This window comes from Oncorhynchus gorbuscha, unplaced genomic scaffold (genome assembly GCF_021184085.1).
Source record: "Oncorhynchus gorbuscha isolate QuinsamMale2020 ecotype Even-year unplaced genomic scaffold, OgorEven_v1.0 Un_scaffold_2427, whole genome shotgun sequence".
Classification (NCBI taxonomy): Eukaryota; Metazoa; Chordata; class Actinopteri; order Salmoniformes; family Salmonidae; genus Oncorhynchus; species Oncorhynchus gorbuscha.
Genome location: NW_025746943.1, coordinates 1 through 20,664, shown reverse-complemented (window position 1 = coordinate 20,664; position 20,664 = coordinate 1). Strand labels below are relative to the sequence as shown.

At 51.6% G+C, this 20,664-nt stretch overlaps 1 pseudogene; it reads right to left on the bottom strand.

Moving 5' to 3' along the window:
• Positions 1–424: 424 nt before the first annotated feature.
• On the bottom strand, positions 425–18,241 carry LOC124025763 (annotated as a pseudogene).
• Between the last annotated feature and the right edge of the window lie 2,423 nt (positions 18,242–20,664).

Here is a 20,664-nt window from a genome sequence, read left to right as displayed (position 1 = left end):
ACTCCTAGAAGCCCCACTCAGTCCTTGATAAGAGACCCCCAGGGCAAAGCATCCTGGGTAAAGCGCAGAGGAAGGAGTACCGTTGATCCGTGACGTCATCAAAGTACCTCAATGGCGCTCTAGAACAGTTGATATCAACACTGACATTCCATTGCATTAGAAGGTGAGGTTCTGTCTCAATGACATTCTAGAACCGTTCTAGAACTCTAGACTCACTTCCGTGATGTTCAGTGATCTGGTCCATTCTATTCCAGAGTGAGAGCTGTACACTAGCACATTGAAACCCCATTGAAAGCTGAAAGCTGGGATACAAGCCTGGTGACCTAGGGAGACTGTGCTGGGCAGGGACACATTCATTAGTGCATGCTGTAGCTAACTGCAGCAAAACTTTTTGCAACAGAACAGGTTTTGCACAAAAAAAAAAGAACAGTTTGTTGGACAAGTTCAGTTAGTCCTTCCACGTTTCAGCCAGTTTAGCACCATTCGGTGTCTAGTGAACACGACCCTGATAGATATGGAGGGAGGGGTTGATGAGGTGTGGGGCTAGGGCGGAGTTCACAGAATAATTTTGGGTCCTGGTCCGAAGTCTAACATCTTCACCATTCTGTAACACACAACAGAAACAGATTACTTTAACAGCACACTACGACTTAACAGAATGTTTCAGACTTCAACTCAGGCTATTTTCAGCCATTTTGTTAGGACTCCATCCCAGGCTATTTTCAGCCATTTTGTTAGGACTCCATCCCAGGCTATTTTCAGACTGTCCTTCCCCAATAGGCCTTGTAGGATCATCATCGTTCATTAATATCATGTAGACTCCTGAATCAGCTTTAGATTTGTTCATTAATATCATGTAGACTCCTGAATCAGCTTTAGATTTGTTCATTAGGTTGTAGACTCCTGAATCAGCTTTAGATTTGTTCATTAGGTTGTAGACTCCTGAATCAGCTTTAGATTTGTTCATTAGGTTGTAGACTCCTGAATCAGCTTTAGATTTGTTCATTAGGTTGTAGACTACTGAATCAGCTTTAGATTTGTTCATTAGGTTGTAGACTCCTGAATCAGCTTTAGATTTGTTCATTAGGTTGTAGGCTACGACATTACAATTAATGACATTTTTTTTATTTGTATGTTTTGGTCTTCAGTGTCCATTTTATTCTCTGATGGGCTGTTTAATGTGCTGGGCCGTCGGGTTCCAGTTTAATGTGCTGGGCCGTCGGGTTCCAGTTTAATGTGCTGGGCTGTCGGGTTCCAGTTTAATGTGCTGGGCTGTCGGGTTCCAGTTTAATGTGCTGGGCCGTCGGGTTCCAGTTTAATGTGCTGGGCCGTCGGGTTCCAGTTTAATGTGCTGGGCTGTCGGGTTCCAGTTTAATGTGCTGGGCCGTCGTGTGCTGGGCCGTCGTGTGCTGGGCTGTCGGGTTCCAGTTTAATGTGCTGGGCTGTCGGGTTCCAGTTTAATGTGCTGGGCTGTCGGGTTCCAGTTTAATGTGCTGGGCTGTCGGGTTCCAGTTTAATGTGCTGGGCTGTCGGGTTCCAGTTTAATGTGCTGGGCTGTCGGGTTCCAGTTTAATGTGCTGGGCTGTCGGGTTCCAGTTTAATGTGCTGGGCCGTCGTGTGGTGGGCCGTCGTGTGGTGGGCCGTCGTGTGCTGGGCCGTCGGGTTCCAGTTTAATGTGCTGGGCCGTCGGGTTCCAGTTTAATGTGCTGGGCCGTCGGGTTCCAGTTTAATGTGCTGGGCCGTCGGGTTCCAGTTTAATGTGCTGGGCCGTCGGGTTCCAGTTTAATGTGCTGGGCCGTCGGGTTCCAGTTTAATGTGCTGGGCCGTCGGGTTCCAGTTTAATGTGCTGGGCCGTCGGGTTCCAGTTTAATGTGCTGGGCCGTCGGGTTCCAGTTTAATGTGCTGGGCCGTCGGGTTCCAGTTTAATGTGCTGGGCCGTCGGGTTCCAGTTTAATGTGCTGGGCCGTCGGGTTCCAGTTTAATGTGCTGGGCCGTCGGGTTCCAGTTTAATGTGCTGGGCCGTCGGGTTCCAGTTTAATGTGCTGGGTTTAATGTGCCGTCGGGTTCCAGTTTAATGTGCTGGGCCGTCGGGTTCCAGTTTAATGTGCTGGGCCGTCGGGTTCCAGTTTAATGTGCTGGGCCGTCGGGTTCCAGTTTAATGTGCTGGGCCGTCGGGTTCCAGTTTAATGTGCTGGGCCGTCGGGTTCCAGTTTAATGTGCTGGGCCGTCGGGTTCCAGTTTAATGTGCTGGGCCGTCGGGTTCCAGTTTAATGTGCTGGGCCGTCGGGTTCCAGTTTAATGTGCTGGGCCGTCGGGTTCCAGTTTAATGTGCTGGGCCGTCGGGTTCCAGTTTAATGTGCTGGGCCGTCGGGTTCCAGTTTAATGTGCTGGGCCGTCGGGTTCCAGTTTAATGTGCTGGGCCGTCGGGTTCCAGTTTAATGTGCTGGGCCGTCGGGTTCCAGTTTAATGTGCTGGGCCGTCGGGTTCCAGTTTAATGTGCTGGGCCGTCGGGTTCCAGTTTAATGTGCTGGGCCGTCGGGTTCCAGTTTAATGTGCTGGGCCGTTTCCAGTTTAATGTGCTGGGCCGTCGGGTTCCAGTTTAATGTGCTGGGCCGTCGGGTTCCAGTTTAATGTGCTGGGCCGTCGGGTTCCAGTTTAATGTGCTGGGCCGTCGGGTTCCAGTTTAATGTGCTGGGCCGTCGGGTTCCAGTTTAATGTGCTGGGCCGTCGGGTTCCAGTTTAATGTGCTGGGCCGTCGGGTTCCAGTTTAATGTGCTGGGCCGTCGGGTTCCAGTTTAATGTGCTGGGCCGTCGGGTTCCAGTTTAATGTGCTGGGCCGTCGGGTTCCAGTTTAATGTGCTGGGCCGTCGGGTTCCAGTTTAATGTGCTGGGCCGTCGGGTTCCAGTTTAATGTGCTGGGCCGTCGGGTTCCAGTTTAATGTGCTGGGCCGTCGGGTTCCAGTTTAATGTGCTGGGCCGTCGGGTTCCAGTTTAATGTGCAGTTTAATGTGCTGGGCCGTCGGGTTCCAGTTTAATGTGCTGGGCCGTCGGGTTCCAGTTTAATGTGCTGGGCCGTCGGGTTCCAGTTTAATGTGCTGGGCCGTCGGGTTCCAGTTTAATGTGCTGGGCCGTCGGGTTCCAGTTTAATGTGCTGGGCCGTCGGGTTCCAGTTTAATGTGCTGGGCCGTCGGGTTCCAGTTTAATGTGCTGGGCTGTCGGGTTCCAGTTTAATGTGCTGGGCTGTCGGGTTCCAGTTTAATGTGCTGGGCCGTCGGGTTCCAGTTTAATGTGCTGGGCTGTTTAATGGCTTCCAGTTTAATGTAATACAAACTACACAGATCAGCATGTAGATCCCTGACAGAGGAAATGTCTGTTACAAACTACACAGATCAGCATGTAGATCCCTGACAGAGTAAATGTCTGTTACAAACTACACAGATCAGCATGTAGATCCCTGACAGAGGAAATGTCTGTTACAAACTACACAGATCAGCATGTAGATCCCTGACAGAGTAAATGTCTGTTACAAACTACACAGATCAGCATGTAGATCCCTGACAGAGTAAATGTCTGTTACAAACTACACAGATCAGCATGTAGAAATGGTCAAGTCATTGGTTGAGTAACAAATGGCACCCTATTCCCTAGCGCACTACTATTAACCAGGGCCTATATGGATTAGGGTGCCATATGGGACCCTATTCCCTAGTGCACTACTATTAACCAGGGCCTATAGAGATTAGGGTGCCATATGGGACCCTATTCCCTAGTGCACTACTATTAACCAGGGCCTATATGGATTAGGGTGCCATATGGGACCCTATTCCCTAGTGCACTACTATTAACCAGGGCCTAAATGGATTAGGGTGCCATATGGGACCCTATTCCCTAGTGCACTACTATTAACCAGGGCCTATATGGATTAGGGTGCCATATGGGACCCTATTCCCTAGTGCACTACTATTAACCAGGGCCTATAGGGATTAGGGTGCCATATGGGACCCTATTCCCTAGTGCACTACTATTAACCAGGGCCTATAGGGATTAGGGTGTCATATGGGACCCTATTCCCTAGTGCACTACTATTAACCAGGGCCTATAGGGATTAGGGTGTCATATGGGACCCTATTCCCTAGTGCACTACTATTAACCAGGGCCTATAGGGATTAGGGTGCCATATGGGACCCTATTCCCTAGTGCACTACTATTAACCAGGGCCTATAGGGATTAGGGTGCCATATGGGACCCTATTCCCTAGTGCACTACTATTAACCAGGGCCTATAGGGATTAGGGTGCCATATGGGATGCAGTCATTGAGCTAGTCATAGAGCCAGCTATAGTTGACCCCCTCACCCTTTCTCGTAGAGTCCGTTGGTGGTGGACGGTGTGTCAGAAGAAGTGCCTCTCTGGATGGGTGGCGCCCCCTGTCCCCCAGAGAGGGTACTGCGACCAGGAGACTGTTCATAGACAAACTCCCTACAGGACGCTAGTTTAGACTCCAGGTTCTGAAACCACAGGCACGGATGGATGCAGGCGCAGGGCACACACACAGTTATGTGTTTGTGATGTTGTGATCAGGGCACACACACAGTTATGTGTTTGTGATGTCGTGATCAGAGGGGGGAAGAAAGAACAGTCGTGATCAGAGGGGGGGGGGGGGACAGACAGACAGAACAGTGTTGTGATATACATGAATGTGTTGTGGTCAGAGAGGAAGACGGAACAGTGTTGTGGTCAGAGAGGAAGACGGAACAGTGTTGTGGTCAGAGAGGAAGACGGAACAGTGTTGTGGTCAGAGAGGAAGACGGAACAGTGTTGTGGTCAGAGAGGAAGACGGAACAGTGTTGTGATCAGAGAGGAAGATGGAGAGAACAGAACAGTGTTGTGGTCAGAGAGGAAGACGGAACAGTGTTGTGGTCAGAGAGGAAGACAGAACAGTGTTGTGGTCAGAGAGGAAGACGGAACAGTGTTGTGGTCAGAGAGGAAGACAGAACAGTGTTGTGGTCAGAGAGGAAGACAGAACAGTGTTGTGGTCAGAGAGGAAGACAGAACAGTGTTGTGGTCAGAGAGGAAGACGGAACAGTGAAGAACAGAGAGAGGAAGACAACAGTGTTGTGGTCAGAGAGGAAGACAGAACAGTGTTGTGGTCAGAGAGGAAGACAGAACAGTGTTGTGGTCAGAGAGGAAGACAGAACAGTGTTGTGGTCAGAGAGGAAGACAGAACAGTGTTGTGGTCAGAGAGGAAGACAGAACAGTGTTGTGGTCAGAGAGGAAGACGGAACAGTGTTGTGGTCAGAGAGGAAGACAGAACAGTGTTGTGGTCAGAGAGGAAGACAGAACAGTGTTGTGGTCAGAGAGGAAGACAGAACAGTGTTGTGGTCAGAGAGGAAGACAGAACAGTGTTGTGGTCAGAGAGGAAGACAGAACAGTGTTGTGGTCAGAGAGGAAGACAGAACAGTGTTGTGGTCAGAGAGGAAGACAGAACAGTGTTGTGGTCAGAGAGGAAGACAGAACAGTGTTGTGGTCAGAGAGGAAGACGGAACAGTGTTGTGGTCAGAGAGGAAGATGGAGAGAACAGAACAGTCAGCAGACTTCCTGTTACAGCTGTACGACTTACAGGAAACAGATGTTAAACCCCGCAGACAGAACCCCCTGCCCCACCTGTATGAGGGAGGCAGTAGAGCAGGGGTACGCAGACAGAACCCCCTGCCCCACCTGTATGAGGGAGGCAGTAGAGCAGGGGTACGCAGACAGAACCCCCTGCCCCACCTGTATGAGGGAGGCAGTAGAGCAGGGGTACGCAGACAGAACCCCCTGCCCCACCTGTACGAGGGAGGCAGTAGAGCAGGGGTACGCAGACAGAACCCCCTGCCCCACATGTATGAGGGAGGCAGTAGAGCAGGGGTACGCAGACAGAACCCCCTGCCCCACCTGTATGACGGAGGCAGTAGAGCAGGGGTACGCAGACAGAACACCCTGCCCCACCTGTATGAGGGAGGCAGTAGAGCAGGGGTTCTCAACCTTTATTCCCCAAGTGCCCCTTTCTTAATGTCACTTGAATTGAATATAGGCTCTTCAATAAACACCAGCTTGATGTTGGTTTAATCTGAACATGTTGTTTTGAAGCTCATTTCAAGTCATTCTACATAGTTTAACAAAACTTAGGGAGGCTATTTAATGATAATAATAGATTTAGAAAATAAAGTCTAGACCTGATATCCCCAAACTATGTAGAATGACTTGAAATGAGCTTCAAAACAACAACAATGTTTTTATTAGAACAATTATGTTTTATTAGATTTATTTATATTAACCCTCAATTTAATTATACATACTCTTTTAAAGAAAGTGATTAGATCAATTGATAGCGACAGTCACATTGTATGAGATGACTTTCCCAACCAAAATCCAATTTCTCTGACTCCTCCACTTTAGAAGGTCGTAGCTCAGCTTCTGAATGGCATAGCGACAAACCAATATATGCCCATGTACATCAGGACCACGTCATCCTCTGCCATTTTACCGCTTGCTGCTAGCCCAAAGCGTTTGACCGCCTGCTGCTAGCCCAAAGCGTTTGACCGCCTGCTGCTAGCCCAAAGCGTTTGACCGCCTGCTGCTAGCCCAAAGCGTTTGACCGCCTGCTGCTAGCCCAAAGCGTTTGACCGCCTGCTGCTAGCCCAAAGCGTTTGACCGCCTGCTGCTAGCCCAAAGCGTTTGACCGCCTGCTGCTAGCCCAAAGCGTTTGACCGCCTGCTGCTAGCCCAAAGCGTTTGACCGCCTGCTGCTAGCCCAAAGCGTTTGACCGCCTGTTGCTAGCCCAAAGCGTTTGACCGCCTGTGCTAGCCCAAAGCGTTTGACCGCCTGCTGCTAGCCCAAAGCGTTTGACCGCCTGTTGCTAGCCCAAAGCATTTGACCGCCTGTTGCTAGCCCAAAGCATTTGACCGCCTGTTGCTAGCCCAAAGCATTTGACCGCCTGTTGCTAGCCCAAAGCATTTGACCGCCTGTTGCTAGCCCAAAGCATTTGACCGCCTGTTGCTAGCCCAAAGCATTTGACCGCCTGTTGCTAGCCCAAAGCATTTGACCGCCTGTTGCTAGCCCAAAGCATTTGACCGCCTGTTGCTAGCCCAAAGCATTTGACCGCCTGTTGCTAGCCCAAAGCATTTGACCGCCTGTTGCTAGCCCAAAGCATTTGACCGCCTGTTGCTAGCCCAAAGCATTTGACCGCCTGTTGCTAGCCCAAAGCATTTGACCGCCTGTTGCTAGCCCAAAGCATTTGACCGCCTGTTGCTAGCCCAAAGCATTTGACCGCCTGTTGCTAGCCCAAAGCATTTGACCGCCTGTTGCTAGCCCAAAGCATTTGACCGCCTGTTGCTAGCCCAAAGCATTTGACCGCCTGTTGCTAGCCCAAAGCATTTGACCGCCTGTTGCTAGCCCAAAGCATTTGACCGCCTGTTGCTAGCCCAAAGCATTTGACCGCCTGTTGCTAGCCCAAAGCATTTGACCGCCTGTTGCTAGCCCAAAGCATTTGACCGCCTGTTGCTAGCCCAAAGCATTTGACCGCCTGTTGCTAGCCCAAAGCATTTGACCGCCTGTTGCTAGCCCAAAGCATTTGACCGCTTGTTGCTAGCCCAAAGCATTTGACCGCTTGTTGCTAGCCCAAAGCATTTGACCGCTTGTTGCTAGCCCAAAGCATTTTACCGCTTGTTGCTAGCCCAAAGCATTTTACCACTAGTTGCTAGCCCAAAGCATTTTACCGCTTGCTGCTACTGTAACGGATGTGAAATGGCTAGCTCGTTAGCGGGGAAATGCGCACTAATAGCATTTTAAATCGGTGACACCACTCGCTCTGAGACTTTGAAGTAGTTGTTCTGCAAGGGTGGCTTTTGTGGAGCGATGGGTAACGACACTTCGAGGGTGACTGTTGTCTGTGTGCAGAGGGTCCCTGGTTAGAGCCCAGGTAGGGGCGAGGAGAGGGACGGAAGCTATACTGTTACACTAGCCTAAAGCATTTTACTGCATTGTTGCTAGCCTAAAGCATTGTACGGCATTGTTGCTAGCCTAAAGCATTGTACGGCATTGTTGCTAGCCTAAAGCATTGTACTGCATTGTTGCTAGCCTAAAGCATTGTACTGCATTGTTGCTAGCCTAAAGCATTGTACTGCATTGTTGCTAGCCTAAAGCATTGTACTGCATTGTTGCTAGCCTAAAGCATTGTACTGCATTGTTGCTAGCCTAAAGCATTGTACTGCATTGTTGCTAGCCTAAAGCATTGTACTGCATTGTTGCTAGCCTAAAGCATTGTACTGCATTGTTGCTAGCCTAAAGCATTGTACTGCATTGTTGCTAGCCTAAAGCATTGTACTGCATTGTTGCTAGCCTAAAGCATTGTACTGCATTGTTGCTAGCCTAAAGCATTGTACTGCATTGTTGCTAGCCTAAAGCGTTGTGGATTTATGCATAATTTTAGATCTGTATAAACAAATCACAAACTAAAAGAAAATAGTAATAATTACCCCTCAAATAAAGGAAAGTCCCGCGCCCCCACCAAACGTTGACGACCCATATGGTGGGCACGCCCCTAGGTTGAGAACCCCTGGTGTAGTGTGCAGGTGGGTAGTTGTGTAGTGTGTATGTGTATTAGAATTAGAAGACAATCACCGCAGTCATCTTACCCCGACTTTCCTCAACAGTTCTCCTACGATGTTGAGAGCTGAGATACGTGTCGACGTGGTTAGAGAAGCACCCGATAGGCCATCGCCTGAACACACAATAATAAAAGAGATTCACATCTCCTGGTGTGATCCGGGAATTTAATGAGTACACACATTTTACACATGAACACACACACGGGGCACTCACCTCTGCTGTAAGATGGTGGGGGGGTGGTGAAGGGCTTGCTGAGGGGGTGGGGGTCTGGAGGGCGTGGAGAGGAGGGATGGAGGGAGAGCAGGAGGAGGGGTATGGAGGGATGAGGGCGGTCGTGTTGATGAATGGGAGGTATAGAGGGATGTTTTGTCCTCAGTCTTGTCTGAGGAAGATTCTTTGGTGACAGCGAAGGACGGACGTCTTTCCTGCTTCTGTTGGACAGCCAACTCCTGTCTTAGATCTAAGACACAGAGAGACAGTAAGAACGCCTGTCCCTTTAGGGAGTGACTGATGATGTCATAGCTAGCACAGCTCTGAGGGATCATTCCATCCCTGGTTCAGCCCCCTACGCCTGTGGAGTTAACCAGGCCAACCGGACCGCCAGTTAGCCAGACCAACCGTTAACCAGACCAACCGTTAGCCTGGTTAACGGGACGCCAGTTAACCAGGCCAACCGGACCGCCAGTTAACCAGACCAACCGTTAACCAGACCAACCGTTAACCAGACCAACCGTTAACCAGACCAACCGTTAGCCTGGTTAACGGGACGCCAGTTAACCAGGACAGGACCATTAATTCATAACACAGAGACACATGAACACTGTCCCAGCCTGATGTCTCAGCGTGCTGCACAAGACCCACAAAGCCTTAAATCCTCTTACACCTACAGTTTTATATAGAGCCATAGCTGAATGGAACTCTTTACCAATCCATATATCTCACGAAAAAGTACAGACCACGTGACCCGACAGGAAATAGTACAGACCACGTGACCCGACAGGAAATAGTAAAGACCACGTGACCCGACAGGAAATAGTAAAGACCACGTGACCCGACAGGAAATAGTAAAGACCACGTGACCCGACAGGAAATAGTAAAGACCACGTGACCCGACAGGAAATAGAAAGCATCAACTGCATGTTAAATGTGTTTCCTGTCAGGTATTTGAATTGTCTACTTGTTAAATGTTTGTAATGTCTTATTAAATTGGTGTTGGACCCCAGGAAGATTAGCTAACATGACGGCGTCGGCTCATGGGGATCCTGATCCTAGACACACCTCTGGCTTCATCCTTCAGTCTCTGAACAGACTCCAGTAGGTCCTCCTTCTCATCCAGCTCGCTCTCCAGGAAGGCATTCCTCTCTATCACGTGGTTCATCCTCTGTTCAAAGTCCTCCAGAGACATGATGGTCGCCCTGATGGAGGGGTGACGGAGGAGGAAAAGGTTTAGGAAGAGTTAGTGTACATCATTAAGAACCATTCTCTATGTAAGAATCCTGCCAGTGAGATGGTGCAGGGAGCACAGAGAGAAAAAGAGGTACTTATGATATAGGGGGTCTGTCCAGGTCATCGTTAGCCTGCTCCAGTTACACCCCCCCTCCCCTCTTCTTGGATCTCTCCAGGTCATCGTTAGCCTGCTCCAGTTACACCCCCCTCTTCTTGGATCTCTCCAGGTCATCGTTAGCCTGCTCCAGTTACACCCCCTCTTCTTGGATCTCTCCAGGTCATCGTTAGCCTGCTCCAGTTACACCCCCTCTTGGGTCTCTCCAGGTCATCATTAGCCTGCTCCAGTTACACCCCCCCCCCTCTTACCTCTTGGGTCTCTCCAGGTCATCGTTAGCCTGCTCCAGTTACACCCCCCCCCTCTTACCTCTTGGGTCTCTCCAGGTCATCGTTAGCCTGCTCCAGTTACACCCCCCCTCTTACCTCTTGGGTCTCTCCAGGTCATCGTTAGCCTGCTCCAGTTACACCCCCCCCCCTCTTACCTCTTGGGTCTCTCCAGGTCATCGTTAGCCTGCTCCAGTTACACCCCCTCTTACCTCTTGGGTCTCTCCAGGTCATCGTTAGCCTGCTCCAGTTACACCCCCCCCCCCCTCTTACCTCTTGGGTCTCTCCAGGTCATCGTTAGCCTGCTCCAGTTACACCCCCCCCCCCCTCTTACCTCTTGGGTCTCTCCAGGTCATCGTTAGCCTGCTCCAGTTACACCCCCTCTTGGATCTCTCCAGGTCATCGTTAGCCTGCTCCAGTTACACCCCCCTCTTGGATCTCTCCAGGTCATCGTTAGCCTGCTCCAGTTACACCCCCCTCTTGGATCTCTCCAGGTCATCGTTAGCCTGCTCCAGTTACACCCCCCTCTTGGATCTCTCCAGGTCATCGTTAGCCTGCTCCAGTTACACCCCCCCTCCCTCCTCTTACCTCTTGGGTCTCTCCAGGTCATCGTTAGCCTGCTCCAGTTACACCCCCTCTTGGATCTCTCCAGGTCATCGTTAGCCTGCTCCAGTTACACCCCCTCCTCTTACCTCTTGGGTCTCTCCAGGTCATCGTTAGCCTGCTCCAGTTACACCCCCCCCTCTTACCTCTTGGGTCTCTCCAGGTCATCGTTAGCCTGCTCCAGTTACACCCCCTCCTCTTACCTCTTGGGTCTCTCCAGGTCATCGTTAGCCTGCTCCAGTTACACCCCCTCCTCTTACCTCTTGGGTCTCTCCAGGTCATCGTTAGCCTGCTCCAGTTACACCCCCCTCTTACCTCTTGGGTCTCTCCAGGTCATCGTTAGCCTGCTCCAGTTACACCCCCCCTCTTACCTCTTGGGTCTCTCCAGGTCATCGTTAGCCTGCTCCAGTTACACCCCCCTCTTACCTCTTGGGTCTCTCCAGGTCATCGTTAGCCTGCTCCAGTTACACCCCCCCCCCCCTCCCTCCTCTTACCTCTTGGATCTCTCCAGGTCATCGTTAGCCTGCTCCAGTTACACCCCCCCCTCTTACCTCTTGGGTCTCTCCAGGTCATCGTTAGCCTGCTCCAGTTACACCCCCTCCTCTTACCTCTTGGGTCTCTCCAGGTCATCGTTAGCCTGCTCCAGTTACACCCCCCTCTTGGATCTCTCCAGGTCATCATTAGCCTGCTCCAGTTACACCCCCCCCCTCTTACCTCTTGGGTCTCTCCAGGTCATCGTTAGCCTGCTCCAGTTACACCCCCCTCTTGGATCTCTCCAGGTCATCGTTAGCCTGCTCCAGTTACACCCCCCTCTTGGATCTCTCCAGGTCATCATTAGCCTGCTCCAGTTACACCCCCCCTCTTACCTCTTGGGTCTCTCCAGGTCATCGTTAGCCTGCTCCAGTTACACCCCCCTCCTCTTACCTCTTGGGTCTCTCCAGGTCATCGTTAGCCTGCTCCAGTTACACCCCCCCCCTCCTCTTACCTCTTGGGTCTCTCCAGGTCATCGTTAGCCTGCTCCAGTTACACCCCCCTCTTACCTCTTGGGTCTCTCCAGGTCATCGTTAGCCTGCTCCAGTTACACCCCCCTCTTACCTCTTGGGTCTCTCCAGGTCATCGTTAGCCTGCTCCAGTTACACCCCCCTCTTACCTCTTGGGTCTCTCCAGGTCATCGTTAGCCTGCTCCAGTTACACCCCCCCCCCCCCCCCCCTCTTACCTCTTGGGTCTCTCCAGGTCATCGTTAGCCTGCTCCAGTTACACCCCCCTCCTCTTACCTCTTGGATCTCTCCAGGTCATCGTTAGCCTGCTCCAGTTACACCCCCCCCTCTTACCTCTTGGGTCTCTCCAGGTCATCGTTAGCCTGCTCCAGTTACACCCCCCTCTTACCTCTTGGGTCTCTCCAGGTCATCGTTAGCCTGCTCCAGTTACACCCCCTCTTGGATCTCTCCAGGTCATCGTTAGCCTGCTCCAGTTACACCCCCCCCCCCCTCTTGGGTCTCTCCAGGTCATCGTTAGCCTGCTCCAGTTACACCCCCTCTTGGATCTCTCCAGGTCATCATTAGCCTGCTCCAGTTACACCCCCTCCCTCCTCTTACCTCTTGGGTCTCTCCAGGTCATCGTTAGCCTGCTCCAGTTACACCCCCTCCCTCCTCTTACCTCTTGGGTCTCTCCAGGTCATCATTAGCCTGCTCCAGTTACACCCCCCCCCTCCTCTTACCTCTTGGGTCTCTCCAGGTCATCGTTAGCCTGCTCCAGTTACACCCCCCCCTCCCTCCTCTTACCTCTTGGGTCTCTCCAGGTCATCGTTAGCCTGCTCCAGTTACACCCCCCTCCCTCCTCTTACCTCTTGGGTCTCTCCAGGTCATCGTTAGCCTGCTCCAGTTACACCCCCCTCCTCTTACCTCTTGGGTCTCTCCAGGTCATCGTTAGCCTGCTCCAGTTACACCCCCCCTCCTCTTACCTCTTGGATCTCTCCAGGTCATCGTTAGCCTGCTCCAGTTACACCCCCCCTCCCTCCTCTTACCTCTTGGGTCTCTCCAGGTCATCGTTAGCCTGCTCCAGTTACACCCCCTCCTCTTACCTCTTGGGTCTCTCCAGGTCATCGTTAGCCTGCTCCAGTTACACCCCCCCTTGGGTCTCTCCAGGTCATCGTTAGCCTGCTCCAGTTACACCCCTCTCTTGGATCTCTCCAGGTCATCATTAGCCTGCTCCAGTTACACCCCCCTCTTGGGTCTCTCCAGGTCATCGTTAGCCTGCTCCAGTTACACCCCCCCTCCCTCCTCTTACCTCTTGGGTCTCTCCAGGTCATCATTAGCCTGCTCCAGTTACACCCCCCCTCCCTCCTCCTTTACCTCTTGGGTCTCTCCAGGTCATCGTTAGCCTGCTCCAGTTACACCCCCCTCCCTCCTCTTACCTCTTGGGTCTCTCCAGGTCATCGTTAGCCTGCTCCAGTTACACCCCCCTCTTACCTCTTGGATCTCTCCAGGTCATCGTTAGCCTGCTCCAGTTACACCCCCTCCTCTTACCTCTTGGGTCTCTCCAGGTCATCGTTAGCCTGCTCCAGTTACACCCCCCCCTCCTCTTACCTCTTGGATCTCTCCAGGTCATCGTTAGCCTGCTCCAGTTACACCCCCCTCCTCTTACCTCTTGGGTCTCTCCAGGTCATCGTTAGCCTGCTCCAGTTACACCCCCCCTCCTCTTACCTCTTGGGTCTCTCCAGGTCATCGTTAGCCTGCTCCAGTTACACCCCCCTCCTCTTACCTCTTGGGTCTCTCCAGGTCATCGTTAGCCTGCTCCAGTTACACCCCCCCCCTCCTCTTACCTCTTGGATCTCTCCAGGTCATCGTTAGCCTGCTCCAGCTCTCTGATGTATTTATGGAGCTGGTCTCTGATGGCCGTGGTCTCAGCCAGGTCTTCTTCCAGAGTAGAGATCTGACGGTACGCCTCCGAGTGCTGGCTTTCATACTTCTCCTGGAGGGGAGGGGAAGAAGTGGTCAACAGTAGTACACTGTTGTGTTTCTCAACTCCTACAGTACCCCCAACCCTGGTCCTCCAGTACCCCCCCAACCCTGGTCCTCCAGTACCCCCCCAACCCTGGTCCTCCAGTACCCCTCCAACCCTGGTCCTCCAGTACCCCTCCAACCCTGGTCCTCCAGTATCCCCCCAACCCTGGTCCTCCAGTATCCCCCCAACCCTGGTCCTCCAGTACACCCCAACCCTGGTCCTCCAGTACACCCCAACCCTGGTCCTCCAGTACACCCCAACCCTGGTCCTCCAGTATCCCCCAACAGCCCAACCCTGGTCCTCCAGTACCACCAACCCTGGTCCTCCAGTACCCCCAACCATGGTCCCCCAGTACCCCCAACCATGGTCCCCCAGTACCCCCAACCCTGGTCCCCCAGTACCCCCAACAGAGTTTCTCAACTCCCCAGTATCCCCCAACGCTGGTCCCCTAGTATCCACCAACCCTGGTCCCCCAGTATCCACCAACCCTGGTCCCCAGTATCCACCAACCCTGGTCCCCCAGTATCCACCAACCCTGGTCCCCCAGTATCCACCAACCCTGGTCCCCCAGTATCCACCAACCCTGGTCCCCCAGTATCCACCAAGCCTGGTCCCCAGTATCCACCAACCCTGGTCCCCAGTATCCACCAACCCTGGTCCCCCAGTATCCACCAACCCTGGTCCTCCAGTATCCACCAACCCTGGTCCCCCAGTATCCACCAAGCCTGGTCCCCCAGTATCCACCAACCCTGGTCCCCCAGTACCCCCAACCCTGGTCCTCCAGTATCCCCAACAGCGTTTCCCAACCCTGGTCCTCCAGCATCCCCCAACCCTGGTCCTCCAGTATCCCCCAACCCTGGTCCTCCAGTATCCCCCAACCCTGGTCCTCCAGTACCCCCCAACCCTGGTCCTCCAGTACCCCCCCAACCCTGGTCCTCCAGTACCCCCCCAACCCTGGTCCTCCAGTATCCCCCCCCCAACCCTGGTCCTCCAGTATCCCCCAACCCTGGTCCTCCAGTATCCCCCCAACCCTGGTCCTCCAGTATCCCCCACAACCCTGGTCCTCCAGTATCCCCCACAACCCTGGTCCTCCAGTATCCCCCACAACCCTGGTCCTCCAGTACCCCCCAACCCTGGTCCTCCAGTACCCCCCAACCCTGGTCCCCCAGTCTCCACCAACCCTGGTCCCCCAGTACCCCCAACCCTGGTCCTCCAGTACCCCCCAACCCTGGTCCTCCAGTACCCCCACAACACAGTTTTTTATGTAGCCCTGGACAAACTCACCTGATTTAACTTGTCAACTAATCATCAAGCCCTCAATGAGTTAAATCAGGTGAGTTTGTCTGAGGCCAATCTATGTGTTCCAAATGAGTATGGGCCCTGTTTCTTAGCAGTACACTATATGGGGGAAAAGGGGACGCATATATAGTATCTTTATAAGACTTAAAAATAGATTTGGGTTCTGTGGTGTAGAACAACAGCAGGGCGATGGAGTAGAACAACAACAGGGCGATGGTGTTGTAGAACAACAGGGGGATGGTGTTGTAGAACAACAGGGGGATGGTGTTGTAGAACAACAGGGGGATGGTGTTGTAGAACAACAGGGGGATGGTGGTGTAAAACAACAACAGGGGGATGGCGGTGTAGAACAACAACAGGGGGATGGCGGTGTAGAACAACAACAGGGGGATGGTGGGGTAGAACAACAACAGGGGGATGGTGGGGTAGAACAACAACAGGGGATGGTGGTGTAGAACAACAACAGGGGGATGGTGGTGTAAAACAACAACAGGGGGATGGTGGTGTAGAACAACAACAGGGGGATGGTGTAGAACAACAACAGGGGGATGGTGGTGTAGAACAACAACAGAGGGATGGTGGTGTAGAACAACAACAGGGGGATGGTGGTGTAGAACAACAACAGGGGGATGGTGGTGTAAAACAACAGGGGGATGGTGGTGTAAAACAACAACAAGGGGATGGCGGTGTAGAACAACAACAGGGGGATGGAGTAGAACAACAACAGAGGGATGGTGGTGTAGAACAACAACAAGGGGATGGCGGTGTAGAACAACAACAGGGGGATGGTGGTGTAAAACAACAACAACGGGATGGTGGTGTAAAACAACAACAACAGGGGGATGGTGGTGTAGAACAACAACAGAGGGATGGTGGTGTAGAACAACAACAGAGGGATGGTGGTGTAGAACAACAACAGGGGGATGGTGGTGTAGAACAACAACAGGGGGATGGTGGTGTAGAACAACAACAGGGGGATGGCGGTGTAGAACAACAACAACAGGGGGATGGTGGTGTAGAACAACAACAACAGGGGGATGGCGGTGTAGAACAACAACAACGGGATGGTGGTGTAAAACAACAACAACAGGGGGATGGTGGTGTAGAACAACAACAGAGGGATGGTGGTGTAGAACAACAACAGAGGGATGGTGGTGTAGAACAACAACAGGGGGATGGTGGTGTAGAACAACAACAGGGGGATGGTGGTGTAGAACAACAACAGGGGGATGGTAGTGTACAACAACAGGGCGATGGTAGTGTAGAACAACAACAGGGGGATGGTGGTGTAAAACAACAACAGGGGGATGGTGGTGTAAAACAACAACAGGGGGATGGTGGTGTAGAACAACAACAACAGGGGGATGGTGGTGTAGAACAACAACAGGGGGATGGTGGTGTAGAACAACAACAGGGCGATGGTGGTGTAGAACAACAACAACAGGGCGATGGTGGTGTAGAACAACAACAACAGGGCGATGGTGGTGTAGAACAACAACAACAGGGGATGGTGGTGTAGAACAACAACAGGGCGATGGTGGTGTAGAACAACAACAGGGGATGGTGGTGTAGAACAACAACAGGGCGATGGTGGTGTAGAACAACAACAACAGGGGGATGGTGGTGTAGAACAACAACAACAGGGGGATGGTGGTGTAGAACAACAACAACAGGGGGATGGTGGTGTAGAACAACAACAGGGGGATGGCGGTGTAGAACAACAACAACAGGGGGATGGTGGTGTAGAACAACAACAGGGGGATGGCGGTGTAGAACAACAACAACAGGGGGATGGCGGTGTAGAACAACAACAACAGGGGGATGGCGGTGTAGAACAACAACAACAGGGGGATGGTGGTGTAGAACAACAACAACAGGGGGATGGTGGTGTAGAACAACAACAACGGGATGGTGGTGTAGAACAACAACAGGGGGATGGTGGTGTAGAACAACAACAACAGGGGATGGTGGTGTAGAACAACAACAACAGGGGGATGGCGGTGTAGAACAACAACAACAGGGGGATGGTGGTGTAGAACAACAACAACAGGGGGATGGCGGTGTAGAACAACAACAACAGGGGGATGGTGGTGTAGAACAACAACAACAGGGGGATGGCGGTGTAGAACAACAACAGGGGGATGGCGGTGTAGAACAACAACAGGGGGATGGTGGCGGTGTAGAACAACAACAGATGTTACTAGATGACATCACATGCATAGATGAATATTAACAATTTACCTTACTGAAATATGGTGTAGAACAACAGGGTGTGGTAGTGTATGAATCCAGCAGACTGTTAGTTATGCCATATTCATCAAGACAACACAGAATATCTTCCGTTACACAGGGTATATGAAATATACAGTCAAGTGTTCCCAGGAAAGATAGATAACAGCCAGCAGTTCCGCCTGACCTGACAGTTTGTTAGGGAAATGACCGGATGACAAGACAAGCCGACTTGAATTTCTGCACCATCTCAATGATCTCTGCATGCAAATACTCACGTTAACCAGTAGCCATGTCAGTCTAATGGGCCTGCAGTCTCATCTTTGCTTCCTCAATTTCTCTCAAAGCTCATTGGAGGAGGGGGATCTAAGGTCCCTCCCTCCTCTAATGAGCTTTGAGAGGAAACAAGAATTTTGACAGCTTGTACCTTTTCACACACAGCCCAAGTTTGGTAATAGATATAGACAGGATGCTATAGCTTTTGTAACTTCCTGTCTGACTCAACCGCTGGCAGCGTGTCACAGGAAGGACATCCATCAGGAAGTGAGAGTCAGACGGTTCCAAAGTGACGACACCTCAAGCACAGCCAGGCGTGCACTAACGCCCCGTACCTCTGATTCAGAGGGTTGCATGAAGAAGACATTTCAGTTGAACAACTGACTAGGTATCCCCATTTTCCTTCAGTTGAACAACTGACTAGGTATCCCCATTTTCCTTCAGTTGAACACCTGACTAGGTATCCCCATTTTCCTTCAGTTGAACAACTGACTAGGTATCCCCATTTTCCTTCAGTTGAACAACTGACTAGGTATCCCCATTTTCCTTCAGTTGAACAACTGACTAGGTATCCCCCTTTTCCTTCAGTTGAACAACTGACTAGGTATCCCCATTTTCCTTCAGTTGAACAACTGACTAGGTATCCCCCTTTTCCTTCAGTTGAACAACTGACTAGGTATCCCCTTTTCCTTCAGTTGAACAACTGACTAGGTATCCCCAACTGACTTTTCCTTCAGTTGAACAACTGACTAGGTATTCCCCTTTTCCTTCAGTTGAACAACTGACTAGGTATCCCCCTTTTCCTTCAGTTGAACAACTGACTAGGTATCCCCCTTTTCCTTCAGTTGAACAACTGACTAGGTATCCCCCTTTTCCTTCAGTTGAACAACTGACTAGGTATCCCCCTTTTCCTTCAGTTGAACAACTGACTAGGTATCCCCCTTTTCCTTCCCCGAACCACTTTTCAATCCACAGTTATGAAACATACCGAAAACAAAAAAAATAATCCTGACAGCTGTGATGGAAAGAGGAAGTTTCAGTCATATTTTTTAATATATTTTTTAAATACAGACAGGTTTCCATCCAATTGGTGACAGATTCTACCTACTGACAGTCACTTAATTAGCCTATGTCAGGAATATATTTAGTTTTATTGTAAGTTAGACGTCTAGCAACCAACTAATTACTGACCCGGGGGGCCCCCCATTGATTTTGTTAGTAACTCACTCAGATATCATATTAAAAACTGCCAACATTTCTCTCCACCCGACGGCAAAATGTGTACAACAGCAATAAATTAGCGGTAAACTGCTAACTGTTCTCTGCCTCATGGCAAAATGAGTCAAATAACTGCTGAATCTCTTCTCTGCCTCGGGAGGTCTGGAGTGCTCACCTCATGTGATTAATATAGTCCCATATATATATATATATATAATATCTCTCACACAGACACACACCTGTCCCATGGAGAGTTCTTTAGACCAGCAGCCTCCCTACCATCCTCAGAGATAGCAGCCTCCCTACCATCCTCAGAGATAGCAGCCTCCCTACCATCCTCAGAGATAGCAGCCTCCCTACCATCCTCAGAGATAGCAGCCTCCCTACCATCCTCAGAGATAGCAGCCTCCCTACCATCCTCAGAGATAGCAGCCTCCCTACCATCCTCAGAGATAGCAGCCTCCCTACCATCCTCAGAGATAGCAGCCTCCCTACCATCCTCAGAGATAGCAGGCTCCCTACCATCCTCAGAGATAGCAGGCTCCCTACCATCCTCAGAGATAGCAGCCTCCCTATACCATCCTCAGAGATAGCAGCCTCCCTACCATCCTCAGAGATAGCAGCCTCCCTACCATCCTCAGAGATAGCAGCCTCCCTACCATCCTCAGAGATAGCAGCCTCCCTACCATCCTCAGAGATAGCAGCCTCCCTACCATCCTCAGAGATAGCAGGCTCCCTACCATCCTCAGAGATAGCAGCCTCCCTACCATCCTCAGAGATAGCAGGCTCCCTACCATCCTCAGAGATAGCAGGCTCCCTACCATCCCCAGAGATAGCAGCCTCCCTACCATCCTCAGAGATAGCAGGCTCCCTACCATCCTCAGAGATAGCAGCCTCCCTACCATCCTCAGAGATAGCAGCCTCCCTACCATCCTCAGAGATAGCAGCCTCCCTACCATCCTCAGAGATAGCAGCCTCCCTACCATCCTCAGAGATAGCAGCCTCCCTACCATCCTCAGAGATAGCAGCCTCCCTACCATCCTCAGAGATAGCAGCCTCCCTACCATCCTCAGAGATAGCAGGCTCCCTACCATCCTCAGAGATAGCAGGCTCCCTACCATCCTCAGAGATAGCAGGCTCCCTACCATCCTCAGAGATAGCAGCCTCCCTACCATCCTCAGAGATAGCAGCCTCCCTACCATCCTCAGAGATAGCAGCCTCCCTACCATCCTCAGAGATAGCAGCCTCCCTACCATCCTCAGAGATAGCAGCCTCCCTACCATCCTCAGAGATAGCAGCCTCCCTACCATCCTCAGAGATAGCAGGCTCCCTACCATCCTCAGAGATAGCAGGCTCCCTACCATCCTCAGAGATAGCAGGCTCCCTACCATCCTCAGAGATAGCAGGCTCCCTACCATCCTCAGAGATAGCAGCCTCCCTACCATCCTCAGAGATAGCAGGCTCCCTACCATCCTCAGAGATAGCAGGCTCCCTACCATCCTCAGAGATAGCAGCCTCCCTACCATCCTCAGAGATAGCAGCCTCCCTACCATCCTCAGAG